The sequence below is a fragment of the Mirounga angustirostris genome, unplaced genomic scaffold (genome assembly GCF_029215605.1).
Source record: "Mirounga angustirostris isolate CCGP_5_RB_7025 unplaced genomic scaffold, mMirAng1.0.hap1 SCAF_6, whole genome shotgun sequence".
NCBI lineage: Eukaryota > Metazoa > Chordata > Mammalia > Carnivora > Phocidae > Mirounga > Mirounga angustirostris.
The window spans coordinates 107550399-107574883 of NW_026991714.1; the positions used below are offsets into that span (position 1 = coordinate 107550399).

At 58.0% G+C, this 24485-nt stretch overlaps 1 protein-coding gene and 1 long non-coding RNA gene across 5 annotated transcripts in view; one reads left to right on the plus strand and one right to left on the minus strand.

Moving 5' to 3' along the window:
- ZMIZ1 (zinc finger MIZ-type containing 1) overlaps window positions 1-24485 on the plus strand; it is a 234548-nt gene that overhangs the window by 54924 nt on the left and 155139 nt on the right. The window lies entirely within an intron of this gene.
- Window positions 12004-17371, minus strand: LOC135364779 (uncharacterized). Its single transcript, XR_010412491.1, has 2 exons — window positions 16984-17371; window positions 12004-12875 (listed from the first exon to the last, which is right to left on the minus strand). It is a non-coding gene; the product is annotated as an uncharacterized LOC135364779 (long non-coding RNA).

Here is a 24485-nt window from a genome sequence, read left to right on the forward strand (position 1 = left end):
CAGCCTGGCTGGATGGGGCATCGGGCCCCCTGGGGAAGACCTCCCACCCCCATGGGCTAAGGCCTTGTCTGGCTCCCAGAGCCGACTCCAAAGCTGAGAGTCTGTGGGAGCGGGGGAGGGGGTGGCCCTCCGCGAGGATGGAGGCCAGCTCAGAGCCGGACACAGAGGAGGGGACCGTTGGAGTCCCACACACCGGCGCCAGGCCTGTGATGTGCTGCGCGCTGTGTGTGTTGGCACCCCTCTGTGAGCAGGCCCTGCCCATAGCCCGGGGCCGAGCCCGGGTTGTGTTTGCTATGCCTTCACTGACCCGCAGCGGCCTCTCTCACTCTCTCCTATCAGCGGGGTGGCAGCCACGGGCTCCTGGACACCTAGTACCCAAGATTGCGCAAACCTCCCCAGCAGTTTGCACAGCGGCCAGCTCAGGCCCGGCAGCCTGGGGCTGGCCTGGGTTCCCGCTCAGGAAGCCCAGAACTCTCTTCTGCAGGAACACAGCAACCACCCACAACAGGAAGGACAAGTCACCCTCCTGCAAAGCCTCTTCATGACCCCAGCTCCTGTCCCCCTCGTAAATAATAAAATGGTGGGCTTTGTGGGGCCCATTTTGTAGAAACTGCAGTTTGGGAAGAGAAGGCTGGAGTCCTAGGCCCCTGGTCAAGCTCCTTTGGGGACCAAGCCCGTGTTTCTTGTTCACGGCCAAAAGGCAGATGCTCTAGGGCCTAGGAAGAGGAGGTGGAGGAGAAAGGGAGACCCACCCTGGGGGACCAGCGGCCAAGAGCGGGGGACAGAGATGCCAGTCATGTCTCTCTTCCTTGGCTCCAGCTACTTTAACTGGGTCTGCCAGTGTACTGACATTTACCTGGCGGGGAGGAGGGCCTCCTTCCTCTTGAATCAAGATGCTAAAAATAACCGGGCCCAGCTTTCCAGGGCCCCTGCCCAGCCAGTGCCTGCCTGCCCACCTCGGCGACCTTTTTCCTGGGTGCTATGAGCTAATTGCTCTGTGAGCATGCAGTTGCTTGTGCTGAGGACTTCCTGGGGGTCACGGCAGGAATGGCATTGCGCGCTCAGCTCCAAAGACTGAAGAGAGGTCTCTGCAAGGCCTACCTGACTCCCAGGTATTGGAGCGATGGGCCCCTGCTTGAACCCTGGCACTCGCCCCCTTTTCCCCTGGGTGCAGTACCCTGCCAAGCTGGCCACCCTTACTCCTGCATGCTTGGGCCCCTTCCCTGAGCTGCCGGAGTTTTCCCTGGGCTCCCTAAACTCTAAGGGGAGGGGAGGCTATGCCCCTCATCCTCAGAGTTATCAGGTGCTCACCTCAAGTCCTAACACGGACGTACAAATTGTGTGCTCCCGTCCGTATGCTGCTTGTTCATCCTGTCACATGAGCAGCCGAGAGGAGCCCAGACATTGGAGATGGACATGTTTAAATCGAGCTGTGCAACCTTAGCAAGTTTCTGAGCTTCTATATTCTCATCTCTGAAATGGGCATCAAACATGATCTTGTTGTGTTTTTGTAAGAATGAAATGAGGTCACTTGCAGAAAGTGCCAGATCCAGAGAGCTGGGCCCTCAGGGCCACCAGGAGGCGTGAGTACCTCTGGGGGCTTCCCTTTCTCTTACTAAGGTATCAATAAACCCGAGGAACCTAATAAATTTGGTGGATGTGTTTGGACCAGAAAGGGAAGGTCTTGACCCAGACTGAGGACCAGGGACTCAGTCTCCCTGAGAACAGGGGTCCCTTGCCTGTTCCTATGCATACACCTCCAGGGCAGCCCGCCACACCTGCCCAGCCTGTGTGTTTGTCCAGTCCTCACACTGGGTCAGTACAAGCAGAATTGTGTTGACCCTGACCTACAATTACCCCGCTGTGGGGTCAGCCCAGTGGAAATAGAAGTGGTTTTCTGGGCTCTGTGCTTGCCAGCCGTGAGAACCTGGGCCAGGGGCTGAGCTCCTCCGTGCCTCGGTTCCTCCTGTGAAAATGGGGGTAGTAATGGCCCCTGCCCCATAATCATGGTGAGATTAAATAGCACACATGTACAGGGTTTAGATGGGGGTCTGGCCCGGGAAGCTAGTGGGGGCAGTCAGTGGTAGTGACAGTGGCCACCTGCCGTTTGGTGAATGGTTGGTGTCAGGTGCTAAGCACTTTACGTATATTATTTCACTTCATCTTCATGACGGCTGTACACAAGGCGCTCTTATGAGCTCTGTGTTCCAGATGAGGAAACTGAGGCACAGAGGGGTCACGTACAATCTGAAAGCGGTAGAACCAAAAACCGGAATTTAGATTCAGCCCCGCTAGGGTGAGCAACGGTTTGCCTGGGACCACCCCGGTTTTCGTCCTGGAAGTTCCATATCCCACACACCTCTCTGTTCCAGGCACAGCAGGACAGCTGACCATACTAGCCCCATCTAAATCCTAAGCCCCCCAGACCCTCTAGACCCCCTCCTTGGCTTTAGGGGTGGCTGGTGTACTCTGGGCTCGGGAGCGCCCGCTGGGTCCCTTCCCCCACCTCCTAGATCCCTCTTCTAGACTGATCCTCCTTGCCCGTCCCTCACAGCCTGGCCGCAGTTCCCCCCAACCCCCATCCAGCTTCCTCTTCTCCCTCCCTCCCATCTGCCAGCAGGAGGGGTGCGGCTGTCCCCCACCAGGCTCCACTCTCCCCGTGTGCACTGAGGGCTTTGGCACCTCTGCTCCTGACTTTCTAGAGATGCTCTGGAGACTTCTTCCTTAAAAGAGGGAAGGCAGAGCAAGCCGCCACCCCCAGCCCTGGCCCAGGCAGCCTCGCGAGATTGCACTGGCCCTTCCGGTGAATTGATGGAGAGCGCTGCTGACAAAGGAAAAAGGTCAGCAGGGGGACAAAGCCGAGGTGGTGGCAGCCTGCCTGCCGGCCAGCAGAGCCCTCCCCCAAGTCAGGGCATCCTAGCAGGAGGGGCCCGGTGCTCCTCGGGGTCCTGGTCAATTCCTATTGACTCGGGCAGTCACTGGCTCGGCGCAACTGGACGTCCAAGCCCCCAGAGGGCTGGGGGAGACGCCCGGGTCATCCTGGACCCCTCCCCCTCCCTCACCCTGACCTCCAACAGTCAGTTCGACCCCCTGACCCAGCTCTGGACCTGTGTCCCCCTCACCCCAACCTTCTGCTGGTTTTGGGGTCTCACCATCTTCTTGCCTCACCATTATTCACCCCTGCCCAGCCCTCTGCTGCCCTCCCCGGCGTCCCCCCATCACCGGGAATAAAGTCCAAATTCTGAAGCTGACATTAAGGCCCTTCTTGAGCTCGGCGAGGCTGCCCCAAGCTGCCCGGCCTCCGCTGAGGACTTCAGCCTGCCTGTGCCCTCCCCACCCTCAGACAAGGGCTGAGCCGCTCCCAGCCGTCTTTCCCTGCTCGGGTGTCTACTCCCCGCAGACATGTCTTCCAGGACCTGGCCCACCGCTTTCCTCCCCAGGACCCCTGCCCTCTGGGGGAGGTAGGAAGAGGTCCTCTGTGACGTAGCAGAGCGCCCTGAGTGCCCGGCTGGCCCTGCTCCCAGTGCTCCAGCCTCACCCAGGCTGCAGGGCCAAGCCTGTCGCAAGAGCCTGTGATCAGGACACTAGCGATACATTGCCCGCTCCATGCCATTCTTCAGACTCCCCCTTGAGCCATCCAGTGCACCTCATGCCCTAGCTTCCAGAGGGCAGGAGCCATGTCTCCCCAGTTCACGTAGAGGCTACACCCCAGTGAGGGCGGGAGGTACACTGGAGAGCGCATAGGCTCTGGGATCTGACCTCGCCTCCGTCACTTACTAGCTGTGTGACCTTGGGCGGTCACTTAACCTCTCTGAGCCTGAGTGGTACCATTTGTGGAATATGGGTAGTAATGGCCCCTCCTTCACAGGAGGGTGAGAGTCAGTGTAATGACAGGTGTTGAGTATTTGCAGGGCCCTGGGACATCTTACGGATCAATAAAGTCATCTCTCATCATTACCATCAGAGCGGGCAGCTGCCCTATTCATGAGATTAGGGGCCCTCCAAATGGGCTCCTCCTGGTTATTTGAATGGGCCTTCCATTTCTGCCCCCTCACTGTCCCCTTTTTGCCCTTCATCCTGTCCCAGCACTGCTCCCCCACATCTCCTAAGACCCCAGGAAGCCCAGACCTCCCTGGCTCTGTGTCGTCTCCCGTGCGCCTGCCTTCCCCACCCTGTCTGCACAGGATGCCTTCAGAGCTGGGACCAGGATTTACCATCGGTTTCCCCCACGGCCCCTCACAGGTGCCTAATAAGAGTTTGTTGGGTTGAAGTGATGTTCACCAGGCCAAAGTCACCTCTGAGAACCACACAGCAATGAGCAGCCGGCCTCCGGGCTCATCCTCAGGCTGCTGAGGGGCATTTCCGAGAGCCGGCGTGAGCTGCCTCGCACCCGGTGACAGGTGACAGGTGATAGTGCCTGCCCGCTCTGGCCTCACCCCTCCGTTTGGGGAAGGCGGGGGGGGAGCCTGGGGCGGCGCTGGGGTTTGACCACCGTGTTGGAAGCTGGTGCTTGAAGTCTGGTGCCTCTCCCCGTCCTCTGAACTGTCCTGTTTGCCTGGGTCTTTTCCCCACCCCCACGGTTTTCTGTTAAATTGTGTTATTATATTTAAACAAATCAATTCCACTGCAGAGTTTTCCTGTCCTAATGATGAGTTCGCAGCACAAATGCCATTGATTTCTCACAGCCCTGAAAACCAGTTGATGAATAGCACCGGGCTTGTCTTTGGAGAGGCACTTAGAGCAGTTCTGCGCGCCCCCCCTTTGCTCCCCGGCTTGCACGCCCCCCCCATCATGACCCCACCCCGCATTTCGGGGTTGTGTGACAAAAGGACACCCCCAGCGCCGCCAGGGGTGGGATGTCATCGCAAGGAGCCGGCCCCTTGTGCTGGTAAAACAATCCCAGTGGAGATTTTTATTGATTTTGGCCGAAGGCAGGAGCGCAACTTACAGAGCAGAGAAGTGGTGCGGTGTGATCTTTGTCTTCCCTTACAAGTTCAGAGCTCCGTCCCTAGTGACAGCAGATCGCGGCTCGGGCACTATTTCCAGTCCGTGATGGGGCTGCTTTTTAAACGGATGGTCTGGAGGTTGGAGAGCTGGCCAGGCTGGGATGCGTGAGGTTCCCGTTTGTGAAATCCTTCAGAAACCCCGCTGTTGGAAGTCCCTACACTGGGCTTTGCCTTGTGGATCGCTGCCAGGGGCTTGTTTGAGCTTTTGAATGGCCCCAGGTTTGGGTGGGCAGGTATCTCATTGCTCCCAGTTTAGAGATGGGCAGCCTGAGTCAAGGGCGGTCACTAGAGGGGGAGAAGGGCTGCTGGCTGGCTGCAGCTAGAGGCTCCCCAGGCCCCGAGTGCCCCCCACCCATCTCCTACATGGGTAATAACAGACAGTTCCTCTGACTCCGAGCCTTTCTACTGTCCCTTCACCTGCTCCTGGGCTTTCGGACTGTGGACCCAGGTTGTCAGCTGGAAGGACCCCAGGTGGTCATCATGCAGCGGTCTCAGTTGAGCTCTCTGCAGCATGCCACGTAAGCCTGTGCATTGGGCTGGGGTAGGGCAGGAGGGAGCAGCAGGGGCTGTGGCAGATGAGGTTACCTGCCTCCCCTAAACCCCTAAAAGCACATAGGCTTTAATAACCCCGGGCACATCCAACTATATGGGCTGGGACTGTGGGCCGAATTGGTCACTGCCTGTCCCCCATTCTAATACAGGCCTTTGTTTTGGAGACGAGAATGTGTGGCCTGGAGTTGGGAGTGGCTTCTCAAGGTCACAGCACAGGGCCACCAGCTAGGATTTGAGTGGGGGGTGGGGTGGCGGCTCTGGACGTGCTGTCCCCCTCCCCCTGGGCTTGGTGAGGCCACCCCAGCAGTCAGGGTTAGAGGGCAGGGCAGGGCACTCTGTTCTAGGACAGACAGACCCCTTGCTTAGTAGACCCAAGAGTGGCCCAGCGTGCCCCCCTTCCCTTCACTCTCAGAGCAGTCACCCACCCTCCCCCCTGCAGACAAACCTCCTGTCCCTTATAATCAGGTTAGCCTCCTGCTCTGTGCTCACTCAGCTGAGCTGAACCAGCTGCCTCTAATGGCCTGTGGCCCTCCCCCTCTCCCTGGCTCTGGGGGTGGGGGAGGGGAAGCCAAGAAATGAGCTGTGAGTGGGAAGGGGCTACCCCACTCTCTCCTTTCAGACCTTTCCATGGCTTCTAGGATCAAGTCCAAACCCTTACTTAGCCTGGCATCCAGGACCCACTACAATGAGGCCCTGCTTATTTCTTCAGCCTCCACACCCTGATACACTCTTTGCTACAGTCACAGGATGCTATTTTCCACCTCCCTGTCTTTGCACATGCAGCTCCTTTTGTTACTTCCCACCCTCTCAGAAAACTCCTATGCATCCTTCAAAACCCAGCTCTTATCTCTTCCTCTGGGCTGCCTCAGGACTCCTGCCTCTGTACTCCCACTGGGTTCTCCACTGGTCTGAAATGTAATCCCAGTGTTCGGGTACTTTATTCTGCACCTGGTTCTCCTGAGTTCCTGAAGGAAACGGGGAATATTCTAGAAGAATATATCTCTGGGTGTAGGACGGAGAATGCTTAGTGAAGGAATAGGGCCAGCAAAGAAGAGAGAAGTAGGGACCAGGGGAGGGAAAGAGACAGGAGTGCACAGAACAGCTGTTCCTAGCCCCTCCACACGCTCCAGCCTACTTCCTGTCAGGGAGGCCATTCCCAGTGACACATGCAGGGCCTGAAATAGACACGTGGGGGCCTTGGTGGTGCACTTCGCAGAGCCCAACACTAAGCACTAAGCACCCCTCCATTTTTTGGACACTGAAGCTCCTCTCCTCCCAGTGTCCTTCCCCTGCAGCCAAGACCCTCCCCCAAGCAGTGCCCAGGCCTTGTCCCTCTGTTCCTGCTAACTTTGTTTTATAAATAAATTATATAAATAGGCCCCTCTGATTCCTCAGAGCACGCAGCGCTTAAGGACTGGGGCACGGCTGCAGGCCTAATTGTACTACCAAATCCATCAGCTGCCTAATTACCATTTATTTTGCATTTATTTCTGCTAATTAAAAAGAGAGAAACTCCTAACAACTTTTACGTAAATACTATATTTGTTCTATGTAAAGATGGGCTGCTAATTTGCTGGTGATTAGCAGATTATCTAATTTTGTAGCTGTCACACAGGATGGCCCTCTCTCCCCTTGGCACCCCAGAAGTCACTTGAGGCCCCCAATCAGGTGTAGGAGGGATGGGTCAAGGGACATCTCCATAGGTGATGGGAAGGGGCCCAGAGGTCACCAGGAGCACCGCGTATCACCACAGTTCAGAGAGGCTGAGAGGAACTTTTGGCTCATTCATTGTTTCTGTACAAATGAAGACATTGAGGCCCAGGGAGGTCTAGCGTCCCCCAGTAAAGAGACAGACCCCTGCCCCACGTGTTTGGACTCATCTGGCTGTATCATGCTCATGTCAGGAGGAATTTGCAAGGTGATGGCTTTATCTGCAGCCGAGAAATATCTGGACCAAACTCCAGCCCCAACAGAGAGAAGATGTAGTCTGGTCTGAGCTGATTGCCAAACCAAACGTTCTGTGTACCCTTCTGGAAACTTACACCTCCTCCCACTTCCCCGTCCAGCACAGGGCTCTGCTCCCACAGCCCCCTGAGCCCACCTCCAGAGGCTTGACCCCCAAGTCTTGGCCAGCTTCCCCAGGTCCTGCCTGTACACAGCATCGGGCCTCAAGCTCTGTGTGAGTGTCTGAATTTCAGATCTTAATGTTATGTATTTATCTTTATGGGAATTAGAAAAAATATAATTAATATAGCAAACCCATGATTTCACACAGTATTGCTTTGAATGAGGGTATGTAAAAAGAAAGTGATTTCAATAACAATACATAAATAATTTAGATGGAACACGGATGTGGCTTAAAGTATCTAGTAACTGAAGTTGGGGACATGCTCAGGGAGGGTCTGAGAACACCAGGTCAGGAGGCCGGGTGGGTGAGGCCAGGGTCGGCGGCGGCGGGGACCTGAGGTCAGGGTTGGCCAGTCCTGGCCTGCAGGCCACCACTGCCCCATCCCACACCCAGGCTAACAGCGTCCCTGGATCACGCTCCTCTCACTGCTGTCCTTAGGAATTCACCCACCACAGAGGAATCGTTTGCCCCCAGAAGCAGTCTAAAAGGACTCTGTTTCAGGGAGGGGGGAAGTCAGACTCTGCTCCATCCCGCACAGAGTGACCAGCCTGAACTTCTGCTTTCTTTCTTCCTGGACAGTCTGAAAATGGCCCGTTCTCGATATAAAGGCGGAATGCCTGACGAGGCGCGGTGTCCTGTGAGTGGCCAGAGAGGTCAGGACCATGGTTGGCCCAGCCCGTTGGAAATCTCAGAGACCAGGGACCCAGTCCTGGCCGCTGCTCTCTGGAGCCTCAGTCTCACCCTCTGTAAAACGGGGGATGGTGGTGTTTTCCTCCCAGGGCTGCTGAAAGTGTTCTGGGGGCCACGTGCCAAGCGTCCCTCAGAGAAGCGCTCTGCACAGCCAGGGGTGAGCCCGGTCACCCACCCGGGGGCCCCCCTTAGCCACCCGCCGCCGCCACAGTGTCTCTGGGAGGTGACCGCCGTCAGAGATCTCCTGCTCATCTGCCCTTTTATCACCCTGCACACAATCAGGGGAAGCCGGGAAGGCTGGGGGGCGCGGGCAGATGGAAAACAGAGAGAAAACAAAGGGCCTGCTCCAAGGAGGCCAAAAGGCAGGGTTGTGTCCTCCCTCCGCTGCAGCCTGGCCAGCCTGTCCCACCAGCACCGGGCCTTGACCACCCCTGGGGCTGCTGGCGACCTGCCCCACCCCTGCAGAGACCGGCCTTAGGCCTCACATGGGGTCACCGCTCCCCGGGTGGCCCTGGGGAAGCCATGTTTCTCATGTCCGTAAAATGCGGGAGCTGGACAGCATGCTGCGTGACCTTGGGCAAACCCCACTCCTCACCCCTGACTGGGGGGTCTCTTTGGGTGGGCCCAACCCATCTCCAGGACACCTCCTCTCCCCAGCCCCAGGAAGTCAATGGGGTGCCCACTTCTGCCCGTAGAGAGGACCCCAGCGTGCCCTGAGCAGAGCGAGGAAGTCGGGGGCCTCTGTTTACCGTCAAGATGTTGGCACTGGTGCGTAAGGATTTGTGCGGAATGAACGAGTGGTTTAATCAGAGGGGACTTCACGCAGCATCCACCCTTGGTCACCGCCGCTGTCCGAGCCTCTGAGTCAGAGAAAAGTCCAGAGCAGGACCCGAGTGCAGCGATTGAGGGCTCATACCTGCACCCACGCCAGGCCGTCGGGGTTCACATCCTACCTGTGTGACCTCGGGCTGGTTTCTGAACCTTGCTGTGGCTGTTAAAAATAGGTAGAGTCCCTACCTTAGAGGTTGTGGTGAGATTAAATGAGTTAATTCACAGAGTACTTAGAATGGTACCAGATAAAGAAGGTCCGTTAATGTTCAGTATGAAGATCATTGGCAGTTCCATCACTGTTATTGATCAGAGGCAGACTCACCGGGAACCCATGAAGCTCCAGCTTCTGGGCCCCACCCCGCACCGCCCTGGTGGAAGTGGGAGTTTTGCGGGCAGCTGTTGAGTGTTCTAGGTGGGGCGGGGCAGCAGGTTGCTGTCGGGAACATTTCTGTGTGAGCATCTCTGGTAAATGGTTTAGAGGGGCCCGGACTCCTGAGGCTCTAGGAATGTGGTGGTGTTTCTTTTCTCATTTTAAATATGTATTTGTAGTTCTATATATATTTCTAAAGAGGACCCCAAAATAGTATACGCTTCAGGCCCTGCGAGCCTGGACCGCCCCCTGCTTATTCCTGTTGCCTTTACTACATTTCTGAGCCCCAGCCCTGTGCAGCCCACCTTGTGGCCCCAGCAGGAAGATGGCCCAAGCCTCGCGGCTGGAGGCCCACCTTCTCACCCTGTAGGCTCAGCCCTGAGCACCCCAGACTGGGAGCCACACTGCATGTGCCAGGTTGAGGGAGCCCTAAGGAGAGCAAGCACGGAGAATGGGACCCTCGAGGAGCCCCTGGATGTGCAGGGCACAGAGCCCTGTGCCTGTGGGCCAAGTGCCCCGGCCCCTCTCCTCCCCCACCCCTTCTTCTGCGCTGTGTGGGCCCCAGTGGGCAGGCACAAGGGGCGGTTGGGGTCGTGGGAAGCAGGTTGCTGAGTTGGAACAGTTGCCCCTGAGGATGTCACCAGGGTGGCTGGCTGTGTGCCAAGTCCCGGGTCTTGTGCTGGGTAGAGGCCCAGTGTGGTCCCTGCCCTCTGAGAGCTCTCAAGGTAGCTGAACCACAAGACTCACACCTGGAAGGGCAAAGAGTGGGCACGGGAAGGTGGGATTAGACCCTGTCGCATCAGGCATTGTCGAGACAGCAGTCGAGAGAGCCCAGAGGTCATGAGGGCTAGACACTTGTGGAGGGCCTCCTGGAGGATGGGGCCCTCACCTGGGGAGGCCCCTGGAGGAGTGGGCACTGTGGACCCTAGCCCCTCCACCAGAGCGGGGCCTCTCGGCCTGGGCTCTGACAGGGACATTTATAACTCACAGCTGTGCGGTCCTGGGCCCAACTGACTGTGGTAAACCGATCAGGCTTCAGGAAGTCAGTCCCGAGGCCACTCCCCCCTCCGACCCCACACTCTCCTTCACCTCCTGACACCCACATCCTGTTCTCAGCGGGAGGGGCAGGCACCGGGGCACTGGGCTGGGGGCCCAGTCAGGGTCTCCAACCTGCAGGCAGAGTGGGGAAGGACAGAGGGGCTCAGTGAGGTCCAAGAACCACAAGGCAAGGCCTCTGGGGTCATCAGGCTCTACCCCTCAAGGCACACCTGGGGACACCCAGGCCCAGAATGGGCACCTGCAGCCACAGGAGCTGGGGGGGAGGGGGAGGGGAAGGGTCCATTCTGTGCTGTCCAATCTAACCAGAGAGGGGATTATGCTCTAGCCCCTACCGACTCTGGCCTGAGGGAGCCTGGTGCAAGGGGCAGATATAAACCAGAGGCCTCAGAGAGAATGCTGAGAAAAGATGCTGCCTTGGACCCTGGTCCTCGAGCATGGCCTGCAGCCCTCCATTGGGACACCCCATCCTGGGGCCACATTCTTCACAAGGCCTACTGCCCACCTGCCTAGATTCTCACAGCCGAGTTCACGTGTGGGGAAAGAAACGGTCTCACCGCGTGCTGGGAAGAAAGGACAGTATGAAGTTTCTAGCACATCATGACTGTGACCACCTTATACCTCCCCTGGCCTTATTTGCTGGTGGATTCTGGGGCCCTGTGAGCCAACTATCCCTCCCCATGACGCTTTCTCTTTCTGTCCAAGGAGAGGGCTGCTGAACAACAGTGAGTTTGCCAAAGCTTGGCCCATGTAACTCTGGTAGCCTGTGACAAGATTCTGGAATTAGGTAGTGAATGAAAGACATACACTTTTCTTTCATCGGTCGTGTACTTATTAAGGTGTCTTGGCAATATGTATATCGAGCATATCAGATGGGTTATTTCATGGATGTGATCAATTTGGACAAGTCCAGATTTGTTGAAGCTTAAAAAAAGTGACTTGAAGTAAAGGAAAATATTAATTAAGTCAAAAATATATATGTTATTTAAACCTCTGTCCAGGTAGGACGCAGCTGTGACCCAGAATCACGAAGGGCAGGGAGTGAGCTGGTTTTCTGAAGAGGTGGGCACACATAAAATGGTCCCAAGTGTTGGTCAGAGATCTGGTGAGCAGTTCATAATGAGGAAGGAATTCAGGCAGGGGTCAGAGAGTGGCTTTAGAAGTGGCTGCCGGCCGGCCCTGTAAGATAATTCTCCGGAGCCAGGCACAGCGGAGAGGAGACGCTGGGGGGGCCTGCAGCTGGCTAAAAATACCGCGACAGCTTCTCCCCGTCACCCTGCCTGGGGGCCGCACAGGAAGGCCATGGCTTTCTGCTTTTCTCACCAGGAAGAAAAAGACAACGACACAAAGCCCCTGAGCCCCAGAAGAAAGAAAACTTAAATATGTTTTTTAGTCAAAGATTTCCACTAGGAGGGGTCGGCTGGTGTATGGCAGTGCCGCAGTGTGGGGGAGACAAGGCCCCAGATCAATCAGGCATCCCGGGACGTGCGTCGGGGGCCCAAGAGGCCGCTGAGATTAGCCTGGCCTTGGGGGGACCCAGGTGGGGGCGGGGAGTGGACTGCCGTCTGTGTCCCCGGCTGTTCACATGTGTCCCATCTCTGTCCCTGCGTACCCAGGATGAGGAGGAGGAGGTGGTGGGTATCAGGCCAGTGCTGTGAGGGGTGTGAGGAAGAGAGCCGCAGTTCCATCACTCAGCTACCAGACCTAGAAAGGTAACAGCAGAGCCGTGCTGCGTGCACGCTACACCACCACCTTCACCTGCCTGGCCAGGGGCGTGGCCGGGCAGCCAGGTAGCCATGGGGCTGGCCGAGCTGAGGGTCATCGGTCTCCACACCCAACCCTTGACCCCGGATGCGGGGCTTCTGTAACTCCTTGCGTGTGTCTGGTACAAAATGCCGCTGGGCTTCAGTGTGTCCGTCTCGAAAATGGGTTTACTCCAGTTCTTGAGGATTCCGTGAATCAGTTGGGCCTGATTGTTATTTGGAGTTCATCTGTCTTAGCAGCCTGGTTCCGTTTGAACTCCATGGGCATGGCTGGGGGTCCTAGCCCTTGTGGATGGAGCACTGAGGCCACAGTCAGCAGGGCCAGACGGGGCTTGAGAAGAGAGGGTTTTCCGAGGCAGAGTTGCCCAGACATGTGAGTCACTGGAAATGCGGCCGTGGTCTCCTTTGTGGCAGTATTTGAAACTTCAGAGCGATTTCCCTGATCGCTCTGGGCAGGAATGATTATCTGCATTTTTACACTGCAAGACCAAGGCACAGGGAAGTGAACGGTCCTGCCAGGGGTCACATAGCAAGCTCTGCTCGCACCATAGAGGCTCAGCTCTATCCTGTCTGCTGTTACCTGTTTCTATACTTAGACTCTCACTACACTGCTCTGGTCCGGCCCACTCACCCCATAGAAGTCTGGCTGTTGAGCCCAAGCAACCACCAGTGTTTATTGTGCGACTGTGGTGGGACCCATCCCTCTATCCATCCGTACACCCGTCATCCATCCTCTCTCGTAGCCATCTTTCCATCCATCCATCCTCCCACCAAACCATCCTTACATCACTCCTCTATCCATCCATCTACTCTCTGTTCATCCACCTATCCTCCCAGCCATCCCTTTAGTCACTAGCTCACACATCCGACACTCACTGACTCTTATACCAAGCCAGGCCTGCACTAAGGGCTAGGTTTGGACGATGTATCAGATCCAGCCTTGCCCTGAGATGCTGCAATTTGCAATGGAGGCAGGCCTAACTCCGTAAGTTCCGTGCTCAAGGCTTGTGTCATGTCTGTGATTACATGGGGAAAGGAGGAGGAGAGGCCATGTGCAGATTCTGCAGGCAGGCATTCAGGGAAGGCTTCCCGGAGGAAGTGGCATCGTTCATTTGTTCATATCCCAAATGTTCATTAAGAAAGTTTCCGTGCAGGGACCTGCTTGATGTTTTGGAGACCCAGCAGGAAATAATACGGTGTTTACCTTCCCATAAGAGGCATGGACAGTAAATACCTAAAATGTGACATGTAATATGTCAGGTGATGCCGATTTCTAAGAGGGGAAGTTAGCTGAGTAAAGGAACAGAGTCTGCCAGGTGGGGTGAAGTGGACATCCTCGGACAAAGGATGGTCACAAAAGGCCTCTGACAAGGCAGCATTTGAGCAGAGACATAAATGGAAAGAGGGAGTGAGACGGGTGCTTGGCACGTTCAAGGAAGGATCAGGGACGCCATGTGGCTTCAGTGAAGTGAGGGGCTGGGAAATCAGAGAGATCCTGGGGGACCCACTCACGGAGGCAGGCAAGAGTGGAGCAGGGAGGTGGCCAGGACCCAGGTAAAGTGGTGGCGCCTGGGTCTTGGGCCAGCAGGGGAAGCGCCGGGGGACCATGGGAGTCTGAATGACTCCAGAGACCTTGCAGACAGGCGTGCGTGTGGATTAGAGGTGCCGGAGGAGAGAAGACAGGGGCAGTCAAGGGAGGCTCTCGGGTTTAGGACAGGAGCCACTGGTAGAACAGAGGTGGTCATTTAATCGGCCAGGAATGATGGTGGGGGAGGGCCAAAGGAAGCTGAGGAGTATGTCTTAGACACATGAACTTGGAGATGCCTTTGAGACACCCAAGTGGAAAGCTTGAGCCAGCAGTTGGGTGTAGGAGTCTGGGAGGCAGAGAGGGCCTGACTGGAGATAGAAATGTGGGAGCTGTTGTGCACCGATGCGGTTGCAAGCCATGAGGCTGATGAGGTCACGTCGGGAGGGAATGGAAAGGGAGCCGATCAGAAGCCTGAGTCTGAGTCATGGGCATCCAGCCCTTGCAGGGCGGGAAGACAGGGTGGGGGCAGCAAAGGAGACAGAGAAGGTGCAGGAGCACTGAGAGAGCAGGCTCTCAACAGACGAGGAGAATTTTGCTGGCAAAGCAGGGAAAGGACACTCCAGGCAGAGGGAACAGCATGGGAAAGGCTCAGAGGCCTCAAAATGAGCCATATTTGGAGAGGGGTGGAAGACAGGGAGGAGAAACCAGAGCAGCTTCTCCTCCATACCCGGCAACATAGGGGCCAGGGCCCGTGGGTGTCTGGGCTGAGCGTGAGCCCATGTCCAGGGACCTCTGTGCCACCTGGGCCGGCGCTCTCTGGTCTCAGTGGAGTCTCTTGCCCTGATGTCTGCACACTTTGCACTTTCTTTTAAGAAGTTTCCACCTGTCCTGACCTCCCACCTCCTCTGTGAGGTTCTTGGGCTCAGGAGACCTCCCCCTTGCCTGGAGCACTTGTCTGAAAACACAGGGCTCAAGGCAGCAGCTCTGAGCTGCCTGCAGGGGGAAGGGCACCCAGCAGCTTCCTATTGAATCTCTAAGCACTGCTGGATCCTTTATCTTAAAAGAAACTGTAGAAACTTCCTGGACTATGAGTGTGTGTCAGAGCTGCCCGCTCACGCTCACCAGTTAGAGCAGAGGAGCTCGCTGCCTTTGGTGGGCAATTGTGTGCGAGTTTGGTGGGGGGCAGGCATCCTCCTTTGTGAGTCTGTGGGGCTTCACACTCAGCCCTCAGCTCTCAGCGGAGAGATGCCCGTGGCTCTGTCAGGGAAGGCTGCGGAGCGGAGCCGCTGCCCAGGGGCAGGGCAGGTGCACATCGGGGCACTTGAGTGGGACATATGAGTGGGACGGGAGGTAGGGTGAGCATGCAGCCGGCTGGGGGGCTCCGGGGGCCACAGCCTCGTAGGACTGGGATGTGGCCAAGGCTCGGGAGACTTCTCCCCGCTGAGAATAGGATGGAGCCAGGCAGGGACTTGGTGGCCCCCCAGTCACTCTAGGAGATACACCTCTGACTCTGCACTGGGGACTGGGGGCCATGGGAAGCCGCTCAGATGATGCACACACAGCTCTGGGGCACGAGGCGGTGGGTAATCTAATTAGTGTGCTGGGCGGGTGGGACAAGTAATCCTGTGCCTTCAGACTCACTTTTCTTTAAGCCTGTCCCCACCCAATCTCTCCCTAAATCCTTCCCCCGCCTGGGTGATGGCAGGTGGGAGTGGACTTATCTCCACTGAACCGATGGGTAAAGCCAGGCCAGAGAGGAGGAAGTTTATGTGATACCACAGCTACTAAGTGGCAGGCAGAGCTCTGAACCGAGTCCATCTGAAGCCCAAGCCCAAGCCCAGACTCTTACCTCTGCCCTCCACCATCTCCCGGCTCTGCTACAATATCCCCACTTGCAGGCACTCTTATGTAAGCCTCCTCGTCAAACTCCTCATCTTGCAGATGAGGAAACAGAGGCCCAGAGAAGGGGAGATACTTGCCCGGGGCCACACAGCAAGTCAAGGGCAGAAGCTATACCAGAATCTGCTCTGGCCCCCTGCGTCCACTCAGCCCCAGCCCCCATTAGCAGGTGCAGGGATGAGGTCCTGGACCCTGCCCACTTCCTCTTGGAGTGCCCACTGCCTTCTGTCCTCCAGCAGCCTTTGGCACTCGCTCTGGTGGAAGGCACCAAGTTCCTCATCAGACGGCTCCATTGTGCCTATTGTTTAAATATAGATTACTAATGAAATGCCTTTTCATTGCCTTCCCAGTGAATAGTTTCCGTGTAAAGTTAATTTGCAGTGTTATGTAAATTCTGTTTAACTTCAATCAAGTTTCTAATTATGTTTTTACCGCAGTAATTCCCATTTGATTTGTCATCTCCTGTTAGGTATTTAACGTTCGGTGGGCGGGTGTGCGTTCCCCCTGCCTCTCCGTTTTCCAGGGCCCTCTCCCTCCCTGACCCCGGATCCCTTTCTGTTTTTCTGCTTCTTGCTCTTGCCTTCTCCATCCCTGCCCCTTGCTTCTGGGTTATTCCGCACATTAGCTCCTTCCCCCTGCTCCTCCCTTCCCTTCTTCCCCTCCGCTCTTTCTGGCTCTGTCAGCCCTCCTCCCCTCCTCCCCTCTGCCTCCTTCCCGCCTGCCCTCCTTCCTGCTGTCAGCTCTCCTGGCCCCCTTCTCTGTTTCTCCAACCACGCCTCTCTTGCTCTTTCTCTGTGTTTCTCCGGTCTCTCTCCACCCTCCCCCACCCCACCAGCTCTCTCTAGCTTCCCTTGTGTCCTTGCTCTCCCCCTCCCACACTGTCTTCCCCCTGGTCCCCGCACTCTGGGGACCCTCACAGAAGCTTTCTGGGACTGTGGGGGTGTGCATCCCTGGGGAACCCGAGCCCGGCCCCCTCAGAAACCTTGTCAAGGGCTTTGTAGAGGACTGGCCCAGCCCCGGGGAACCTCGGGTTCTGGTAAGCACACAGCCGCTTCTAGCCAGCTCTCAGGGGTCAGATTGGCCCACCCCATATGAACCCCGTGACCTTCAGGTTGCTGAGCCCTCGTCTGTCACGTGGGGTGACAGCATCACCTACCTACCGGAGTGGCTGTGCGGATCCAGTGATACAGCATAGGCCGAAGGACTTAGCCAGGCCTGGCCGGAAGTGACTTCTATCTGAGATCTCCCAGCCACGCCCCTCGTCTCTCTGTCGCCTCCCTGAGGTGTCTGGGAGGTGGGTTTCTGTGCTGCCGGCCTGCTGGGGGTCAGGCCTGAGGCCAGGGCAGGGGGCTGGTGGCATTCCCCACCCCCAGCCGGTCTCAGCCCTGCCTGTCAAGAGATGTGACCCCCCTTCTCCCTGGGTGGGCTGTGGGGACAGGCCTGCCATTCTAGGGAAGCGTCCGAGACACAGAGCCCCAAAGCTGGAAGAGCCCTCAAGACCCTGGCCCACAGACCTTCCCCGAACAACAGACCAAAGGCAGAGCTGCTTCTGCCAACTTGGACCAGAGACCCCCCCCCCTTCTCCCACCCTTTCTCCTCCCTGGATGCCCCCAGGGCCGGCCACGGAGTCCTGCTGCAAAAGCCCTGCTCTGGTATAAGGCCTTGACAGGTCTGCCGCTGACTCACTCAGAGACTCCTCCCGGAGCCTCGCTCGGCTCCCCTCCTGCCCCACATCCGAATCCTGGGCTTGGGGATGCTCCCTGGCTGGGCAGCCACAGTTTCCCAGCAGGCAGCTGCCCTCTGGGTGGGGAGGGCGGAAGGAAAACACCCAACAGAGGCCCGAGGGCTGGACGAAGGCTCCTCCCCCTCCTTCCTCCCCCTCCCCCCCACTCTGCTCTCTTCCCATCCAGCATGGCCCTGGCGCGTCCAGGAAGCAGAAAACAAGTGTTTGGAGAAGGCATTCTTCTAGGTGCAGAAAGGCAGGCCCAGTCACTTGTCCTTCAGAGACATGGGAACCTGAGCTGACCCAGTCCCTGCCCTGTTGGGCCACATGACCACCTGACCCACTGTGAGTGTGTGTGTGTGTGTGTGTGTGTGTCCCGTCCGTCTCTGGTCCAGGAAACCTTAGCCAGTCACGTGGCCGCTTTCCCTGTTTGTCTAAGTAAGCAGTTCAGGCCGGCTGCAGCCAGGAGGCTGAGATGTGGAGCCAGGGGAGGGGGCCACACTGGTGTGGGAGCTGGACATAAGGGTCACTGGGGACAGAGAGGGCAGCCCTGGGGTTCTTGGGCCTCTAGCCTTGGTGTGGGGAGGCCTGGCCTAGGGAATGGCCCTGCTTCTGATCGCCTCCCCTCCTTGGACCTCTCCTACCTCCATCTGGGCAGAGGAAGTGTTAGCCTTACTGACTGCAGGAAACCCTCCCAGCCCTGAAATGTCCTCTGACCAGGAAGGGCTCAAAAGGGCAGAGCCCCAGCCTCACAGAGGGGCATGCGCATGTGCACCCTCCATCTGTCGCATCCCCTGGAGCGTGCTGCTGAGTGCTGGCCCCTCGGCAGGAGAGCCAAGTTAGGCCATCCCATATGCATCCAGCAGGCCACTGATGAATTCAACAGATAGGTGTTAAGCACCTACTATGTGCCAGGACCGGGGCTGGGCTGGGCAAGGAGTAGGGTCTTCTGGAACTTCTGGGGAACCCCCACCCCTGTAATATATTTTCTTCCTGTTGGATGGGCAGGATCACCTTTGACTGCAAAGACCCCTTGCTCCCGTCATGAAGCAGCCATGTCCCTTGGCCACTGCCATTCCAGGAGGATGGGACCCTAGCACCCGTGGGGCGTAACCAGCAAGGTACAGAGATAGTGCCTAGTGTCTCACAGACTGAGCAGGTGGGGGGAGGGTCCCCTTCCTCTGCAGTGCTGGGAGCCAGAGCAGATGTAGGCAGAGTGCAGAGGCCCTGAACCCTGGGGACTTCAGGGCCTTCTCTGAAGCACCCTGGGTGGAGAGCCCCAGGGGAAGTGGGCCTCCTCCAGGTTTACCCAGCCGGCTCAGCGTGTCTTAGCTATAGAAGACACAGTCCCGCTGGGACCTGGAGGAGGAGGAAGGCTGTGGGGGCCTGTGGGGGCCTGTGGGGGCCCATGGGGACCGTGCTTCTGAGAGCCCACCTGGGTTCATATGCCTGTTTGCCTCCTTCCTCCCTGCTCCTTCTCTTTCTCCTTTCGATAAACATTTCCTGGCAGCCAAGTCTGTGCCAGGCCTGGGCTCACTACAAGACCATCCCTGGCCCAGAGATGCTCCCTGCCAAGCCGGCATCAGGCAACATCTCAGGGTGGACCAAGGATGCAGGCTAAGCTGAAGCCCAGGAGGAAGGCAGCCATTGGATGCCCGTCAGGGTGCGACTGACCCTGCAGGCTACCCTGGGCTCTGGGCAAGCTTAGGCATACTTTCCCCAGATGGGCTGACGGCTAAACCCACCAGGTGCCCAGCATGAGAGGCCCAGAGGGCTGGCATCCGGGCCACACAGAGCATTGTCAGACCTTGCTTCTGTTGCGATAGGATTTGGGGTATTCAGCCTGGAAGAGTCCCACAGGCTCATGAGCCCAAGGCTGTTTTCTTATAGCTGGGATACTCCAATTCAAGAAAGGGATAGAAGTGGGAGGCCAACGGGTGAGCTGGTGACACGGGCCAACCATCCTGCCACCCACAACTGAATATGGATCCTGGACAGGGGTGGTTATGAAGGTACTAGGCAAGAGTCCCAGAATACCACCTCGGGCAGTGTGTCCCCAGCCTTAGCTTGCATGCCTCCAAGGTCAGGAAACTCACTATTGCCCCGTGGCTGTCTTAGTAACTCTTCCTGGTAACCTGTCCCTTGTTACCCACCAGGCTGGAGTCTGGCTTCTGTCTTCCACCCTGCTCACCTCAGGCCACAGGCCTTAGGCTTTCGGCATCCCCAACAGAATCCTTCCAGGCAGAGCATCAATCTGGGCCCACAACTGGCCCCATCAGGGCCTGTTTGATTGCAATAATTTGGATAAGTCATCAGTGCCGTGCACTGGGCAGCCAGGGTGTGGCCAAAGTGAGCCCCTGCCCTTGGGATCAGACCCATCCCAGCATGGCCCCCAGGGAGGTTCTTAGGCTGCCCGCGGTGCACATGGGAAACCTGGCTCCCAGCTCTGTCCCTTCCCTGGGGTGATCTCAGGCAGGGCCCAGCCCCAGTCAGACCCAAACCACCTCCCCTCTGTGCTCCTCCCCAACACTGAGCTATGAGAGGCCTTTGTCCCTGGTGGGTCTGCGGTAGGCTGGAGGAGTCTTCTGGACATTCTGGCCTGTTTGCCCAGCAGTCTTGAGAGAGACCTGGGGTGCTGGGGCTTCCCAAAGCCTGTGCCCTAGGAAACCAGGAGGAGCAGGGTTGGGGGACTGAGGGCCTTTGTTCAAGCCTTTTCCCCCTCCCTGGGCCAGGCCACTAACCTCGACGCTCCCACCACATCCCCGCTTACAGACAGGTGAGTTTCTGGCTCCTGAGACACAGGGAATAGGTTGGGTTCACCCAGAGGCCATGGGTGGCCCCACAGCCCTGTGCCAAACCTCTAGCCCCCCTCCTCCCCCCAACCCTTGACACGTGTCAGGATGCAGGCGTGCAAGGCCAGGAGTGGGATGAAGGGCTTGCACCCTGGGTCTGTGCCAGGGTCGGACAAGGTGCTGTTCCGGGGTGGGGGCTGCACTGCCCAGCGGGGGTGCTGCACCTTCTGCAGAAGGGGCTCTGCTCCCCCCCTCATCTTTCAGCACCAGGAAGTTCTGCCTCTGAGGCCTGGCAGCTGTCCCCTCTTCAGCTTCTCCCCTTGTCCTCATCCCTCCCTCATGGCTCCTCAAAAGTGACACTACCCCTCTGCCCCGAGTGGGGGAAGGCGGTGATTCGAGGCCCCCCGGGAGGGCCTGATTCCTGCGGCCCCGCTCGGCTGCGCCTGGAGTTGTGCACTGCTGGGTAGAAAGCCCACTACTGCTTTTGTGGAGTCCTTTTGCTAGAAAACAAGTAGCTGGAGGTCTAGAGGTCAGAGGCCAGAGGCCACCGAGCAGGCCAGGGCAGTCTGCCCGCTCTCACCCCAGAAAACCTGAGCGCTTGTGAGGAGCCCACCCCCACCCCACCCCACCCCCCGGCCCCAGGGCCCTGCCTCTCTCCCGGGCCGGGTGCGGCCAGTGGGACAGGAAGCCGGGGAAGGCCTGGAGGATGGGACTCAGGGTGGTCTGGGCCTGAGCCAGGGATGAGGCAAAGCCCAACCCTGGCCTGGCCCCAGGGCCACAGGCACACAGGTCACCCACCCGACAGGAAACCCTGCCCGGCACCCCCTTTGTCCCACCCCATGTTTCCCGCGGGTGGCGCTTCTATTTCCCGTGGGAGCTGCTGCCAGGAATCATACCCTCTTGAGAAAGGAAGCCGGACCTCAGGCTCTCAGGCTGCCCTGCCTCTGACCTGCACTGATCCCCTCCTAGGTCCTCCCACGGGTGGAAGCTTCGGGCCCACGCCCATGCCTCACCCACACATGCTGATGACTTATCTTCTCCCAGACAGTTGGTCACCTTTAGGGACTGGCAAGAGAAACCTCATAGTAGGGTTAGGCCTGGGAGCCCAGAGACCAGGCTTCGTGGTCTAGGATCCACCACGAGCTTGCTGGTGCACTTGGGCAAGCCACTCCACCACTCTGGGCCTCAGCTGTAGAAAGAAAAGGGAGAAGCAGCAGCTCTGCGCAGCTGAGAGCATCCCATGAGATAAAGGATTTGGGGGTAGGATAAATTTGTACCCTATAAGGACAACCAGGTTTGGGATTAACTGCCCCGGAGCCTCCATCATGCGTCCCAGACATTGGTCTCCAGCCCAGCCAAGGTGCCCTGTCTGTGCTGAGCCCCAGGCAGGGGGAGACGCATGGGTGGCTGCTCGTGGCCCTCTGGCTGATGGGGGTGCTGATGCTGGCATGGCCCCTCTCTGCGTCATCCCAGGCCTAGGGCAACAGCACAGGGGCAAAGCTGGGTATCTGCACCCAGGAAGGAGCCTGCCTTTCTCCCTTCTCCCAGGAGCTGAGTGATGGCACATGCTGGGGTCTCTGCAGAACCCTACAGTGATCAGGCAGGAGGGCTAGGTTAGTGGGCCTGGGGGTCAGAAGCCAGGACGGGGGCAGTGCCGAGGGGCAGGTTGTGCTGCCAATCTCCTGTCCTCCTCCTCCCTCCTGGCAGGTGCTCAGAGGCCTTTGGTTTTCCTTCAGTTGTGATGGTGAGCCTAAGGCGCTCGGGGAGACCCGAGGTAATGGTACTGTGAGCTCTGAGGGCTTCTGTGGTCCTCTGTGGAGGCGCTGCTTTAATGGCCTGTCGACAGACATGCATATCCCCCGTCGCTATGAGTTCACTGCTCCCCTTACCCCCATTTCCTGGGGAGAAGACTGAGGCACAGAGAGGTGAACCAACCTGCTGGGCTTTGAACTGGGCAGCCGGTCCCAGAGTCAGTACCCTTGGCCACTGCACTGCCCTGTTTCTCGGGCCCACGGCCCCCTCCCCAAGCCAGGTGCCCACAGCCTACACCCAGCTCAGCATCAGCAGGGGGTACACCCTGGGGTATCACCTGCTCCCAAAGCGGGGGAGAGGGAGGGTCAGGACACCAAGTGAGCAGATCCGAGTTGCTGTGAAATCAGATAGGGCTACACTGAGCTTGTGGACCAGCCAAGAGCTTGTCAGCAACTGGGAAGGTCTGTTGGGCCCTGCCCCTCCCTGTGGTATGGTCACAGCTCAGCCCCAGGGGCCTTGGACACCTCACCCCCTGAGCCTCAGCATCTGCCACATGGGCCTTTCAGAGCCAGCTGTGAGGAGTCCTTGATATTCTGGGAGCACAGTGTCCGAGCCCCCACAGCCCCTCAGTGGGTGTTCATTTCTTCCCCAGCACATCAGGCCTCTAGCACCAGGGACATTCCTGGCAGCAGGATTAATGTGGGCAGGGGTGCAGAGGTGGGAGACCCAGACATGTTTAGGGAAAGGTTACAGGTCAGAGGCAGGCTGAGGTCTTGAATAAGAGGCTGAAGAGTTAGAACTGAGCCTCATAGACAATGGGGAGCCATGGAAGGCTCTTGGACAGAGGAGTAACGCATTGTCGGGGAGAGGAAGTGGCAGCGGGGAAACCTGACGTGTTCATCCAGGTATGAGGCTCTGATGCAAAAGGAGTCTTGTGGCTAAGAAGGTTGACCCAAGTGGATGGCTTGGCAGGCCTCAGTTTTCCTCCTATAAACCGGGTCCGTGGTCCCCAGGGCGCTAGCCATCACAGGCTGGAAGTCTGCAGGGCACTGCAGGGAGGGGCAGGGCATCGGCGCTAATGCGTCTTCCTCTGCACGTCCCAGAGTCCGTGTCCCCGCTCCCGGGGCTGGTCTGGGTTTCCCACCCAGCCCTGGGTGGGGCCCCTCTGCTCCTTCCTCCCTCGGTGGCTTTCTGGTCCTAAACAAGAGGGGCCTCGAGGTTGCAGTGGGCTGTGGGGTGTGAGCCAGGGTGGGGACATTGGCGGTGGGTGGAGTCACGGGATGGGTGGCCATGAGTCAGGAATTGCTGGGCCCGTGTGTCATCTGGCTGCGCGCTGTTCTGGCCTCCCTGCACCTTCCGCCTCCTCTCTCCCACCCAGGTCTGTGCCTATGGGCTGCTTGGCTGTTTCCGAGAGCTCGGAGCCCAGTCGGAGAAGTCAGGGCACCTGGCCTCCAGGTCCCAGGCTCCAGCAACACTCAGACAGTGATCCTAGGCATGTCCCCTCCCTCCTTGAGCCACACTTTCCCCGGATTGAAGAGTGAGGGTGGGGCTGGCCAGAGGCTCTCAGCCCCCGCTGCACGGGAGATCTAGGGCAGCTTTGAAAAACAGCATACCCCAGCCTGGTTCAGTCACATTCCTGGGGCAGAGCTTGGTTGGGCGCCCGTGCTCGGCCGGCCTGTGGTGGGCTGCGCTGTCCACGCCGTGGGCCCGCCTGTGGATTCCGGAGCTCGGGGCCTGCGCTGAATCTAGCTACGCCACTTTCTAACACCGTGAGCCGCTGACTTCGTGTCTCCAAGCTTCGACTTCCTCATCTGTGAAGTGGGCGTGCCAGGACCACTCTGTAGAATCGCTGTGGGGACTAAATGGGGTGACCAGTGCTCAGTGTCCGATAGAGCCACGCCTGGGCTGGATGTGGCAGGCGCTGTGCAAGGGGTCAGCTGCTCTGTTCTCTGACCTAAAGCCATATTCACCCTGCGCCTCCCCTCACTGCTCCTTCATGCGTCCGGCAAACATTCCAGGGGCCAGTGCTGGGTGCTGTGGGCAATGGGAAGAAGACACCCATCATGGGGGCTGGCCTCGGCCCCTCTTGTTAGTCTGTCCGAGGGTCCAGTCCCAGAGGTCAGCTTCTGTCCCAAAGATTGATGGGCACGTAAGAGGTGGCTCCCTCCCAAATCCCTTGAAGTGGCTGGGCTGTGGGAGCCCCTCCATCTGAAAGAATGCAGGGAGACCCCAGACTCCAGGGAGAAGGAGGCCACCCTAGGCTAGTCCTGACGCTTCAGCTGGGAAGCAGCTACAGAGGTCCTCGTACCTCCTGGTGGGGCCCTGGGATGCACTCTGGGTGTGTGATGGTTCCCACAGGGCTGGGCTCCGGGGCTGCCCAGGACGGTAGGGTCAG